The following is a 15313-nucleotide window of genomic DNA, read 5'->3' as shown; positions in this document are numbered from 1 at the left end:
TAAGACTTTCTTACCACTCAGATATTTTATATTGCCTTTTTTTTTTTTTTCCCACTAGAGCCTTTCAACATTGTCTACGTATTTTAATAAGTTTATCAGAATTACTCTCATCAGTCTTCACTGATGTTAAAAGAATCTTAAAAGCTTGAGCTTTGTAGTATAATCTAATCAGGAAAGCCTAGGTCATTTTAAGATTTCCCATCTGATCCTATTATGTCTATGTTGCTGACATGCTGCATCAGAATTATAGCTTCAGTTGCACACGTTATCCACTAATTTATTGCACGATAATTTATCCAGTTTATGTGGACTAAGGAAATACACCTTACATGAAAAGCTAAGAATTAATGGTTTATATAACTGAAATCTCAACAGTTTCATTATCTTTAATCTAGGCCTAATTATTAGAAAAAAAATAAGTAAAACAAATAAAACTGAAACAAACAAAGGGAAAAAAACAAATCCAGCCAAAACCAAACAAAAACCTGTCTCACTGACAATTTGCTTAGAATTGCTGTACTCTCATTTCTTGTATCTACTCCTTCTTTCTGCTGTTATACTCACCCACTGCTTCTATGAGTCTGAGACTGATGTCCTCAGTCAGTGTGAGCATGTGTTACATTGAGTTGTCAGCTTCATGAATCTTTTTCCAGGGCAGTATGTTGTTAAGGGGCAGTGCTTCTTGCCCATAGGTCCACTTGAAGTTATTTCTATAAATTTTCTAACACTCCCTCTACCTTAATTTTTCTTCATTGCTGTGGTGGGTTGATGACCCTGGCTGATACCAGGTGTCCACCAAAGCTGCCCTATAACTCCCCCTCCTTAGAAGGTTGAGGGAGAGAACATAATGAAAATTCACAGGTTGAGATAATGATGCGGAGATCACTCAGCAAAAGAGATCCTACTTGAGGAAAATTAATTTAATTTATTGCTAATTAAATACAATCAAAATCTTCTTCGTCACTGGCCTTAGTGTCTGCAGAGTTGTTTCTTTCATATATTTTCACTCTTTCTGGCTGCAGTTGCTCAGTTGCATATGCAATTGCATATTAAACTAAATTCAGTAATAATCACCTGGTCATTACGCAATTGTTGTTGCACCCAAACAAGCTAAAAAATATCCAGCCAATACCAGAGTAAACCCAGACACAGAAAACTTCCTTAGGCTTAATCCTGAGGCTTCTTAACTGTATTATCCCAGAGGCTCTACCACCATCACTGATGGGCTTGATCCTGACCGGTAGCCAGTCTGTTTTGGAGCTGGCTGGCATTGGCTCTGTCAGACATGGGGGAAGCTTCTAGCTTCTTCTCAAAGAAGCCAGCCCTGCAGCCCTCCAAATACAAAAAACTTGCCATACAAACCAAATACAATAGCTCCACAATTCCTGGCTGCATCTTTATTTACTAGACGTGGGGTTTTTTTACTTAGTTTGGATCTTTGTTCTTTTATTAATTCTGTTACATTCAAAAGAAAAAGGGCTTTAACTGGCTCCCAAGGTTGCATTTCTTTTATGAAAAACTATTGGCTATTAGTGGCTTGTTTATAGAACTGAGACCTCTGGTATCATATCCAGAATTTCAAGGCCTGTGTTGTCATTTCCAGTTTGCACTTCTGTAAGTTGTTTTTTTAATATTAAGGAAGGCTGCAGAGATTTATTTTACACAGCATAACTGCTTCTATTACTATATGTTAGTTATAGGCCTATAAAAAATGTAGCAATGGGAAATCATCACATGAACAAAGCTATATTAAACTAAATTCAGTAATAATCACCTGGTCATTAGGCAATTGTTGTTGCACCCAAACAAGCTAAAAAATATCCAGCCAATACCAGAGTAAACCCAGACACAGAAAACTTCCTTAGGCTTAATCCTGAGGCTTCACAGTGTCAGCACAAAGACTGTGGGCTGTTTAGCACTGACAGTGTCATATTTACTAGGTTAGAGGATCACAGCTCCCTGGTGTCCAGACTTATTATTCTAGTTCTTTTTCACATATCATTTAGTAGTGACAAAAAACAGAAGATGCTTTCAGGATGCTCACTGTGATTTAATTGTTTCCATTCATTTGTTATTTTTTAGTATTTTGACTGCAGGCTTGTGGGGTTTTGTTTTGTTTTGTTTTGTTTTTTAGATATCTTTAAAGCTTCCTTGTTAATGTGCGATTTTTCTAGTTCATGTTTCACTTAAATCCAATGCTGAGATAATGTAAGGTTTGTTGAGGATTTTTGAAGCACTACACCCATCTGTTCTAACATGACTGTAGTCCTTTTACCAAATTTTCTCAAAGATCTTTCATAATCTCGTACATTGTTTTGACTATTTCTAATACAAAAGTTAGTTTTAGTTTATTAATAATTGTCCTTTTTCCTTTTTAATGATTTTTCTGATTTGGCACTTCTCTTTTGTTTTACTGTTTTTCTTTATTCTTCTATTTCTTATTTTTGTTGGAGTTATTAGGGATTCTCCTTTCAGTGTTTTTTGTTTTGGTCTGGTTTGGGTTTTTTGTTTTGATTTGGTTTGGGCTTTTTGTTTTGTTTTGAGTTTTGTTTGTTTTTCTTTCCCCACTACCTATTTTCTTTGCTTTTCCAGTTCTTTATCTATGCCAGTATCTAACTGTGAAAGGTACAGGTGGACTCACACTACTAGTTAGCAATCACGGTTATTTCTTCAAGTCCACACTATGTCTCACCTCCTTCCACTTCCAACAGGGATTGAAATCTGTTCCTTAGTTTAAACTGTAATTTGTCATTATACTGTTGTTTTCTTTAATTTTCATGCTTGTCTGTTTGCTGTTTCTTGTGCTAAGTCCAGGCTCTTTTAGATTTAGTTTCAGTGTAGCAGTGCCAAGACTTTGTAACTGCTGATACAATCTGCTGAGCATGCCTTTGCAATTTGGATAGATGACTTGATTTTAAAATTGATACAGATATAATTAGTGTGTGCTGGATTTTTTGTTTTTGTTTTTTATTTTATTTTACCATCTGGCAGTCTCTGTGTTTCTTTGTATAAGGAATGGGATACTCAAAAAACTAGGTCAAAAACGTCAAGAAAAACTTTGAAACATTGCTCATTGTTCTAGATAGTGATTTCTCTCAGAGGTTAGATATTGTTGGTCATACTGTGGAGGAAAGAGTGACAGGACTGATGTTTGCCCTTTCCTTATCCCCCTGATGGAACATCTTGCTGTAGAACTGACACATTCAGGAATCTCTGTTCCATGTGAATTACACATAAGAACAGACAAAATTCCACCAAGCTTTGACTCCAACAGCATCCAACACCAAATGCCCAGGAGAGTGAAATAACCGAGTGAAGTCAGAGTAATACTGTTGAAGAATATTTTTCTACATTCCAACAGTCTGAAAAATTCTAACATCTTAAATCAGAAATCATCTTTGTGTTTATCCTACTGAGAATATCCTACAAATAATAAAGAAATAATATCAAGGTAATATTAACATCATTTTGGTTAACATAGTCTGTTGGCATATATTGCTGAGCTTATAGTTATAACTGTTCTGTCAGTCTATCTTTGTGTGCTTCAGATAATTTATCATTCCTAACCATATACCCACTGAAGGTTCTTCTCCCTATTCCAGATATCCTGACATTTTATTTATAGTGTTCAGTAATGGATAAATGACTGAGATATATATTATAATAAACATGCATCATAGTGCTGTTGCACTGTAGAAATACAGGATAAAAAAGGGTACTTTTATCAGTAATCATTTTCCAGGAAATGGACTAGTTATGTTTGTGGTGATATAAAACAACTGATCTTATAATCAATAATAAAAATATAAATACTTCTCTATAAATATAATCAATAATAGACATGATAAATGCAGTATTAGCAATACTGTTACAGAAAAGAATGAACAAAATTCTATTGCTAGACAAACACGTCGTTCACAAGTAAAATGAGGTTTTACCATTATCCTGAATATTGATGTCCACAGTCTTCTTCCAAACAAAGTATCTCTTGACATAATCTCTTATTTGTAATCAAGACCTCTGAGTGACTTTCAGGTCTGTTTGGGTTATACAACTGTCATGGGAAATCAATACAATTGCTCACAGGATAAAATGTTTTTTACATTGGAGCTGCTGCTTTTGACATGAAACTTCTCACATAGCCTAAAATAGCAACTGGCTGAAGTGTCACAATACTATATTAAATTAAAATAAATGGAAGGCGCCAAAAAGTCAGTAGCTGCATGTTAGCTGGTGTTTAGAGAAACTGAATAATATCACAAGGGTTTTTTTACAGTAACCTATAATTCTATCAAAGGTGTTTTTTTAATCCCAGTAAGAAAAGTGTCATGAAAACAAATAAAAAGTGATTTCTTAACCATAATATGCAACGTATTTATAAGCCTCTGAACACAGAATATTTCAAATTAAAAGTGAAAGTGAAAAAACAGATATACAGTAGCATCAGTGACCAGTGGTTGAAAATTCTGTCTGCATTCAAGGTTTGGTATTCCCTACATCACAATAGTAGATAGCAGTCAAATACTTCTACTGTTACTAAAATTAATTTCATTTTCCCATCAGCCTGTTCAGGATCTCTAGCATAGAATCACAGTATCATAGAATCATTTCAGTTCTAAGAGACCCTCAGGATCATCGAGTCCAAACATAACCTAACTCTATCACTAAACCATGTCCCTAGGAACCTTGTCTAAATGCCATTTAAACGTCTCCAGGGATGGTGACTCCACCACTTCCCTGGGCAGCCTGTCAACCCTTTCTGTGAAGAACTTTTTCCTAATATCCAATCTAAACCTACCCTGGTGCAATCTGAGGCCTATCACTCTTGTCCTATCACTTGCTACTTGGGAGAAGAGACGAACACCCTCCATGTTACAATCTCCTTTCAGTACTTGTAGACAGCAATAAGGTCTCCCCTCATTCTCCTTTTCTCCAGGCTAAACAGCCCCAGTTCCCTCAACAACTGGTCTGATTTTTAAAGGCTGAGGCAAAGAAGGCATTTAGTACCTCAGCCTTTTTCTCATCTTTTATCACTGTGTTTCCGTCCACATCCATCAGGGCATGGAGATTTTCCTTAGCCCTCCTCTTCTTTATAGAAGTATTTCTTGATACATTTTACAGCAATAGCTAGGCTTAGCTCTGGTTGGGCTTTGGCTCTTCTAATTTTCTCCATGCTTAACTTCACAGCATTTTTGTATTCCTCTTGAGTAGCCCACCCCTCCTTCCAAAGTTTATAAATTCTCTTTTTATTCCTTAGTTCCAGCTGCAGCTCTCTATTCAGCCAAGCTGGCCTTCTTCCCTGCTGGCTGACCTTCCGGCATGTAGGAACAGACTGCTCCTGCACCTCTAAGATTACCTTCTTGAAGAGAAACCAGCCTTCCTGGATTTCTTTTCCTTCAGGACTGCCTGCCAAGGGACTCTGCCAACCAACCTCCTAAACAGATCAAAGTCTGCCCTTCAGAAGTCTAAAGTAGCAGTTCTGCTGGCCACCCTTCTAATTTCCCCAAGGATAGAAAGCTCAATCATTTCATGGTCACTAAACCTGAGGTGACCTTCAACCAACGCATTATCCACAAGTCTTTCTCTATTTAAAAACAATAGATCCAATGGGGTGCCTTCCCTAATAGGCTCACTAACCAGATGTGTCAGGAAGTTGTCTTTCATGCACTCCAGGAGCCTCCTAGACTGTTTCCTCTCTGCTGTGTTGTATTTCCAGCAGACATCTGGTAGTTTGAAGTTCCTCAGGAGAACAAGGGCTAGTGATCGGGACACCTCTACCAGCTGCCTGCAAAATATTTCGTCTACCTTTTCATCCTGATTGCGATGTTGCCCTTCCCCTTGATTCTCACCCACAGACACTCCACCCTATCACCACGCTTATCAAGCTCCAGACAATCAAAACACTCCCTAACATACATGGTTACCTCACCTCCTCTCCTTCCACCCCTATCCCTTCTGAAGCTTTTATAGCCATCTAATACAGCACTACAGTTATGAGAGTCATCCCACCATGTTTCTGTGATGGCAACTATACTGCAGTTTTTCTCCCTCACTATGGCTTCCAGCTCCCACTGTTTGCTGCCCATGCTGTGTACTTTCATAGAAATGTACATCATTCGGGCTATCAATCCTGTTACCTTTTTTTGGTGAGAAGCCCTAATTCCTTTCTGGTCATCGTCAAGTGCTTCCACCATTTCTAACACATCAATAACCCTTGTGTTTCTGCTACTGCATGGTATTGATCCGGTGGGTTTTAACAATGCAGACTTGAGGGGCACTGGTCTGACAACGGGCAGGGGGTCTGCAGGGCCAGCAGCCAAAGTTGTGGTTGGATGGTGGAACCCGGGGACCCACATTGGGATCGGGCACTCATACAGGCAGCTCCTCTGGCAGCATTAAGACACTTGCACAGCCGTGAACCTGTGAATTTGTTAACCGAAAGAAGCAGCGCAGCAGCAGCACACCACATAGAGTGAGCAGAGCACCCAAGCCTCTTGGACCAAGAAATATTTTACATTTTTACTGCCCTGATCACGTGCTGCCTATTCTTAGCCTTCCCCCATAAACTGTGTAATACATTAAGACTGATTGCACAAAGTAAAAGCCCCAGGTAGTAGTCAACTTCATTATCACATTGACAGCTATCAATTGCCTGATTTCATAGAGTAAGTTGTTGAATTTGCATACAGTTCAGCAAAACAATTCTAGTGGCAAAGATGCATTTTAAAGCAACAAACTTAATCTCACAGAAAAGTCAAGTATTAACAATTATTTGTTTCTGAAATAACCAATGTTGTCATAGACACAAGTCAGACACCCATCATTTCAGACTAGCAGTGGAAAGAGTCAGACCAGGTGGTTTGAGGACTGCTGGCCATGCATCTGAAGCCCCTGTGAGGTTGTCACAAAAGGATACAGAAATCTCAGTTGGCCGTCTTAGGTTGTGATGAGTTAAATCCACTGAGCTTCTGACATTCAGAAAAACTAATAAGTGCTAGGACAACTCACAACACGAGCGAGCAAGGGTGGGATACATGTAGACATTCATATCTGAGAGATTCTTCTGATCTTAAAAGAGATCTGTAAAGTAATTTGGATTAATTAAGTTCAAGATGTCTTTTTTTTTTTTCTGTTAATTATAAAGGAAGTCTGGCCAACTAGATCCGGTGCAGATGTCTATGCAGTAGTTAATATTAGATGAGATGGATGCCACTCATAGTGTCTGAAATTATGAAAGTGGTTCAAAATGTGCAGTTATAAAACCACAGGGAAGGAGAAAATAAAATTGTACTCCTGCAAGCTATTCACTGTGCTATCCTCCTGTTTCACACTGAGGAAGCCAGGACAACAGTAATATCAGCCCTGAATTAAGGCCACTGCTCACACATTGCGGTGTAGGATAAGGATTTATAAGACTCTCTTTCAATAAAATTTTATCTAATTGTAAAGCTTATGGGCATGTAATGTATTCTTACAGTGCTGCTGCCAGTGTCATTTACATAAACTTACTAAAGCACTTCCATAGATAATTAAATGTATTTTGGTTCCTAGACTTATGGAACTTATACACAAATATATCATTTCCAAGGAAAATATTTCAGGTGAATGTGTTAAAAGGAGCTGGGGAAAAGCTGACCTATTGACCCTTTCAGCCCCTTAGTAGCAAATAATTCAGACTACAAAGGCCCAGAGAAAGAACATGTGTCTGTGTAGCGATTATTACCAGACTGAACTGAAGGAAGCCTCCTGTATTTTGATTCCTGTTTTGATGACTACTTATGCATTTTACAGTAAGGAGTAATTGTTTTTAGAAGTCAAATAACGTTCTCTCCCACCACCACCACCACAGCAAAGCAAAACCAAACCAAACCAAGCCAAACCAAACCAAACCAAGCCAAACCAAGCCAAACCAAACCAAACCAAACCAAACCAAACCAAACCAAACCAAATAAAAAATTAAACCAAAATTCATAGCATAGAATTAAACTCAGTTTTCAATATGAGCATTAACATGCTCACCAGACAGATTTGTGTTAGAATATTTAACTAAGACATACTTAAGGGACTCTGCAATCCAGATCTCAAGCTTTTGGCCAAGGTTTCTAATTTCTGGACTATTACATGAAAGACAGGGAGAAACATCTTGTCATCAGTTCTTTCAAAGGAAAAGTATGTGAAAGTCCAAAAGAATGTTCTGCACTCTTGATCTTAAAGAGGTGAAGATACAGTCTTGCAAATCTGATTCAGGTGCTAGATCTGCTGAAAGAGATGACGATTCAGGCATTCTTTGGCATCCATGTCTTCTAAAAACTAACTTTAGTCAACTTTTGAACCGTGTCAGACAGCAAAACCTCCTCAAGCACTAAGAATAGCAAACATTAAGTTTGTATTCTGCTTTGAAGTATAGGCACTAAAACATCAGTAACATCTTTGTAGGGTCCCATCTGCTGTTTATACCACATGTAGAAACAACTGGACTTAAGTTACGCAGTTTGAAAGGTGACTACAGCTTATAACACAGATCACTAGCAGCACATTAGAAACAAAGCCAAAGGAGTTTAGGCCCATTTGTAAAAATCTCTGCAGTACTACTCTGAGTGCTTTTAGGACCTAGCAATAAATAGCACACTACATAGGAGCATATACGTATATCCTACCTAGGTATCTATGTATATGCATGGAATTCTGTGTGTGTTGAAGGAGGGAACTTCCTTTTGGGCTTGGAAATAGCTAGATTGGGCCTTTGATCTTCAAACAATAAAGTGATCTTCATTTCCTTTGTTGCTGTTGTTGCTGTGGGTTTAGTTTGATTTTTTGGGGGAGGTGAGGTGGTTTTGTTTGTTTGTTTGCTTGGTTCTTTTTCTTGTCTTCCAGGTGGTTTCAATGGTTATATTCAGACTGCATTTATTCCATTAGTCCAGCCTTTTGAGGTAGAAAATCAGCTATCACCATGCCTTGGCTACATTCTCTCAGCCATAAGTACGTGATAAAAGATGTTAGTAAAAGTCTGATAATTATTAAGTAGAAATCTCTCAGTATACAAGAAATAAAAGTTACCATAAAATATCACTTAAAAAAAAAAAAAATCTTTCTTCAACCCAGTTCCCAAATAAAACAAAAACAAAATCAAAAACAAACAAACAAACCCCAAAACAAACAAACAAACAAACAAACAAAAACCAGCTCTTCAAAGTCACGGCTTTTTTTTGAATATGTGGAAAGTGACAGAGTAGACAGACATACAGACTTTTCTGCACAGTTTCAAATTATTTTCACTGCCATCTGGGAAAGCCTCCAAATAATGTGGTTTTATTCTAATCATTGAACACCAAATAGATATGACAAGTAGCAACAAAGCCACATGTGAACACAGAAATCATGCAAAAATAGTCTCTGTATAAATGAAAAATTTTGAAGAATTTCTGCAGTCTCAAAGATAGATAAGCTTCATCTGGAGAATACCAGATCATTTCCAGGAGTTATGGTTACCATATGCCTAAGTAATTGTGATGTATAAAACCCCGTACCTTTTATTTTCATTATTATTTTATTTTTCCTAATATGAAACTAATGAAAAAGTAAGAATACAAAGAATGGAATTTTCTTTTTTTTTTTTACTAGAAAAATATGAATCTTAACAATGAGGCAGGTTCACCATATGATTATAATAAGTATTATCCTAAAAATATTTAACTGAAAAGAAGTAGGTTGCTTGTCCTATGAAATCAATTTTCTAGTAGAAAATACACTCTATGAACAGTACAGAAATTCAAACTTTTTGACAAAGATTTTTTTTTAATAATAATTTGCATGATAATAGTATGTATAAAAATCATGATCAAGCTATGCCTTCTTCATGTGTAAAAAAAAAAAAGATTACAGAAATGCTAGATTTAAGTATTTAAAAGTAGATTTTTTTCTTGAACCCACAGGAGAATTTTTTTCAAGAAGATGCTTTCAGATACATAAAAATTTAGAAGTGGAACTGCATTTAATATTAGGAGACTTTGAAAGTTTTCAAACTCTCTTCAATGCAGGCAACAAGGTGTGATGCAGATGAAAAGCAGCTCTTCAAGTCATAAAAAGTCTTATGAATTTCACAGGATCCAAAGAAATATTTTTGCTCTCCTGCATAGGTAGTGTATAAAACCCTGCATGACACTGCATCTTTTAACAAAAATGCAGAAATAAACTATAGTGTACCATATTGTTCAGTCATATTCTGAAGAGTTAAAACAAATATTTCTTTATTTTTAAGGTTTAGACCGATCCCATAAAGAGGAAGTTGGATTTTTTTTTTGTCAAATCATAGCCCTTCTACAATACTAAACTTCTCATGAGTATTTGAAGGTATTATTTGCTACTAAACAAAAACGAAGAAAGATGAGGCTGAAATGTCAATAATGTGACAGATCGGAGTGATAGGAGAAGAAATTATTTCTTCTAAGACAGAGGCCTGGCCATTGAGCAAAATGTACAAGTACTATTTTGTGATTTCCCACTTAATATCAATGGCAGAAATATATTATGTGCTTCAGTAACAGACACTAAGTGTCCTTTCTTCAAGCAAATAATAATAATAGAATTTCATGTACTAAGAACAGAGAACAATCACACTCCTAAAACCATCATAGAAAACCAAAAGCAAGGACATACCGAAATAAGATTACTTTCTATTTACATTGTATTGCACTCAACAGCTATAATGGTGAATAGTATGGAGGAAAGGTCCTGATCTTCTTCTGCTGTTGTAGATGTAACTAAAAATTGGCAGAATAAGATACTTCTGCAATGCCTACATGATAGTCCAGTGGAAAACTCTGTAGGTTTCTATGAATCTAATACTTGTTTTCTCAAATAGCCGGTGACTAAGAGTAGATGATCATGTAGATTCATTTTGCTTCTTTTTAAAGGATCATGAGACAGGAGCTCCTAAGAGAGGAATCATGCAAGGGGTTCAATAAATATTCAGTCATGTATACATTCATGACGTTTTGCAAACCTTGTAGAAAGAGATAGATACAGGAACAGGAGAATCTGGGGGGAAAATGGGAGTCTTTAAATAAAGTAGTCTGCCACAAATAGCAGAAGGTGTTCAAATTCTGTTCAGAGATCAGATAAAAGTCATTTTTGGACTGTATTTTTTTCTCCTTGAATACTGTCCAACCATGGCAAATCAAGCACAGAGTTAGGTACACATAATATATATGATTCTGTGGTTAGCTTGCTTCAAGGAATCTGACTGAAGCTAAGCAAAAGCCCCAGGTGGCTTCAGTCTTACTTAGCTTCTATCAAAACCAGTGCTGCTCCCTCCAGCCCCTTTTAAATAGATATATATTATTAATTCCTACTTCTCCCCCCTCCCTGCTCTTGTTATTTATTATGTTTCTGACATATAATACAGTAAAAAAAGGGAAGGATCCTTAGAACCAGAGGGCTGGAGCACCTCTCCTATGAAGACAGGGTGAAAGAGTTGACATCAAGACTCTGAGGAGATGCAGCAGCCTTTCAGTACCTAAAGGGGACTTACAAGAAAGATAAAGAGGGATTTCTTACAAGGGCATGTAGTGATAGGACAAGGAGTAATGGTTGTAAACTGAGAGAGGGTAGATTTAGATTAGATATAAGGAAGAAATTATTTACCATGAGGGTGGTGAGGCACTGGAACAGGCTGCCCAGAGAAGCTGTGGGTGCTCCATCCCTGGGGATGTTCAAGGCCAGGTTGGATGGGTCTTTGAGTAACCTGGTCTAATGGAAGGTGTCCCTGCCCATGGCAGTGCAGTTGGAACTAGATGATCTTTAAGGTCCATTCAAACCAAACCGTTCTATGATTCTATGATTCCATGATCATCCATAATTTCAAAGACATAAATGTACAACCCTCAAACAGCTTAAAATATCTTACAGATTAATTCTCTTTTTCTATTTTTTTTTTCTCCAGTTTCTACATCCTTCTGGATCACTGAAAAAGCAAAGACTTCCATTCTTTCAGAACAAATAAACCAAGTCTACTAAGTATAATAATTTATTCTCCATCATGACAATAAGACCTTGTAATGAACAGGGAAGGTAGGAGACATTAAAGTTATGCATTCCTCTAAGCATTTTGCTAGACACCAGTTTTGTCATTTGCAAATATTTCTCCCCAGAACAAACCAATTTTTTGTTACTTTTTTTTTTCCCCAAACCCAGCAGGTGTGTAGTCCTGTATAAAATCCAAATACTATAAAACATTTGCAAAAATAAGTGTTAAAACTAGACAAGTTATATGGGAAGTTGTGACTTCACTTGGTTTGCGTCTACTCTCTACAGTAGATTTTTCCTAGGATAAAGACAAGAGAGAACTACTGTTAAGAAATATGAGTGATTGAGAAACTATTGATGACTCTTTTATTCAGCAATAAAACATTGCCTACTTTATCTCCTGTCCTGACCTATATTTATCCCCTTATTTTGGCACTTAAACTTCCTTGTTTCTATTCTTCATATAAGATGGTCTTATGTGTCTTGTCGGAATTATTTCTCAGTTTTGGACTGGGAAAATTCTGTCCTTTTATTGCCTTTGAAATAACTCCACAAACCTTATAATGTTGCTTTAAAACTCTTAAATCTACTTTAGTTTTCAATTGTGAGATATTTTTGTTACTTTCTTCCTCTTTGTTCTGCTATGGTCAATAAGAAAAAAAAATCTTAAAATGCCCAATACCCTATTTGTATGGAAGAGGTAATATCCAATGAACTTCTTGGTATTGTTGACTTCAAAGGAAATCAGTGACAAATTCCTATTCATAACAATGGAGTGCAAACTTCATGCAAGGTGTGGAGTTCTTTTCAGTCACTCAAACTGTTCAAGTTTTCTGTGGGTATGTTAAGAAATATCGTTGCTAGGTTATTTGCTAACAGAATGACTCATTTCACTGTCTGTTTTCCAGGGACAGGTATATAAAACCTGCCTTCCTCCAACTGTTGCATTATAAGCAACAGCCTGGAGGTTTTTATTGTGCTCAATTTCACAAGCAGAAAGTCCGGTATAGAAATGGAAATTATTTGATGTCACCTATAGTTATCTAACAGTTTATGGCCTAACAAACTTCTGATAGAATTTTGCTGAATTTCAGCATGATATCACATGGCTATAGGCAATATTGAAAATATGTGTGTCTAGTTTTGTGGGTCACTTTTCCCATTCACTAAGTTGAAATCATTGAAGAGTGCTGAGCTTGTTCTGTTTTTCTTCTCTCTGTATTCTATAAAGTGTGAAAAAAATCAAGTATTAATTACTCCTGCTTAGCCTTTAGCCAATCCAAAAGATGACAGGCATCTCTAAATTCTATATAAAATAGAAAATATCAAAATTATCAGCCTATTGGTTGAATTTTGTATCAGCCCTATACAGGGAACCTTGTTATCACAGAATATCTCCAAAGGTACTGAACATGCGTATTATGGCAGTTGAATGGAGCCCATGTTTTGTTTTGGTTTTTTGTGGCTTAAATTTTCCCAGGTATTTGAAGTGGGTAATCTCTTTAGATTTCATCAAATTCTTTCTTTTTTTTTTTTCTCTGTTGAACTCAAAACCCATATAATTCATCCTTCACATGTAAAAGAAGGTCTTCAGCACACCTAGACTTTTGGTTCAGCTCTTGTGTTCCTTTTCCCACTCCATGATTGTGTTTAAAATCAGAGTTAAGATTCCCCATCATGCTGTGTAGATGTAGAAAAGAATCAGAGATTACTCTTATACAAGATTGTTTTCTGACTATACTTTGATTCAGGTGAAATCAGTTCTAGATGCCAAACTTTTATACCCTTTTGCCTAGTGGCTGCTGCCAGTAATTTAGAAGGAACTCATTGTTTTTATATGCTTCTTAAACATAATCATTGTGGTGTAACTCGACAGACAGCCAAACACCACATGCAGCTCTTTGCATACTTTCCCACAGTGGGATGAAGGAGAAAAATTGAAAAAAAAAAAAAAGTAAAACTCATGGTTTGAGATAAAGATCATATAATAGGACAGAAAAGCAAGAGTAAATAATAATTAATAATAATAATAGAATATACAAAATAAGTGATGCAAAACGCAACTGGTCACTACCTGCTGACCAGTGCCTAGCCGGTCCCCAATTAGCGGTCCCCTCTCTAACTGTTCCCCTAGTTTATAAAGTGAGCATGATGTCGCATGAAATGAAATATCCCTTTGGTTGGTTAGGGTCAGCTGCCCTGACTGTGTCCCATCCTGACTTCTTGTGCATCCCCAGCTTCCTCACTTGCAAGGCAGTCTGTGAGGCTGAAAAGTCCTTAAAAGTCCTTTCAGCATTGTAAAATAAGCACTGCTCAGCAACAACTAAAACTTCTGTGTGCTGTCAACATTATTCTCACCTTAAATACAAAACAGCATTATATCAGGTTGTCCTGTTTTTTGCTAAAGCAAGGCCAATCCTGAATTTCCTTTTCAGCTATGTTCTTCTAAGCAACTGCATTTTTCTCATTTTTCTGAAGTTGACTACCTATTTTTCAGCCAGTGTCCACTACAGATCTGATAATGCCTGAGGTTTACAGTTTTACTGAGGTACCGATTGGAATGGCATGCAGAAAAGGCCCATGTTCACTTTTATTTCTATAGCAAGTGAGGGTTGGTAAAAGGGTTATATTTGCATGGAGGGGTGGACATAACAGGTGACTCACGCTGACCAACTAGATATTCCATGCCATACACATCATAATCAGTTTAAAGCTGAAGGATCATGGAGGTCTTGTTATATTTGTTCACAGTTGGCATCTGAAGAGGACCTTGTTTGTTGTCCTACTGGCAATCCTGATCCCAATTCCAGTATGTGCATTCCTGAATCCAGTTACCATCCATACCAGGACTTCCTGGTGTCTGCCCTGCAGCAGCTGGCTCAAAGTCAGTCTCTGCAGCATGCAATTCCATGATTATCTGGGAGACTCAGTATCAATTTTGTATATTTTGCATTATTTCTCTTATTATTAGTATTATTAGTAAAGCTGTTTTAATTTTCCAACCTCTGTGTCTCTCTTCCTTTTCCTTCTTTTCACTTTCCCTGATGGGGAGAGTGAGGGTTAATTTAGAGCATCTGCCACTTTGTTTATTGTTACCCTCTCTAAACTGTGACACAGGAAGAAAATTAACTCTATCCCAGCTGAAACCAGGACAATAATGCAGATATCTGAAGAGGAATTAAATTGAAGAACTCACAAACTATAGCATTCTGTTGAAGAGGACCTTACAAATCTTTACGAATTAAAAAGAAGAAAAAAATCGAGATATATATGAGTTGGAACCATAAGA

Source organism: Patagioenas fasciata, chromosome 1, assembly GCF_037038585.1.
Source record: "Patagioenas fasciata isolate bPatFas1 chromosome 1, bPatFas1.hap1, whole genome shotgun sequence".
NCBI lineage: Eukaryota > Metazoa > Chordata > Aves > Columbiformes > Columbidae > Patagioenas > Patagioenas fasciata.
This window is presented reverse-complemented; position numbering follows the sequence as displayed.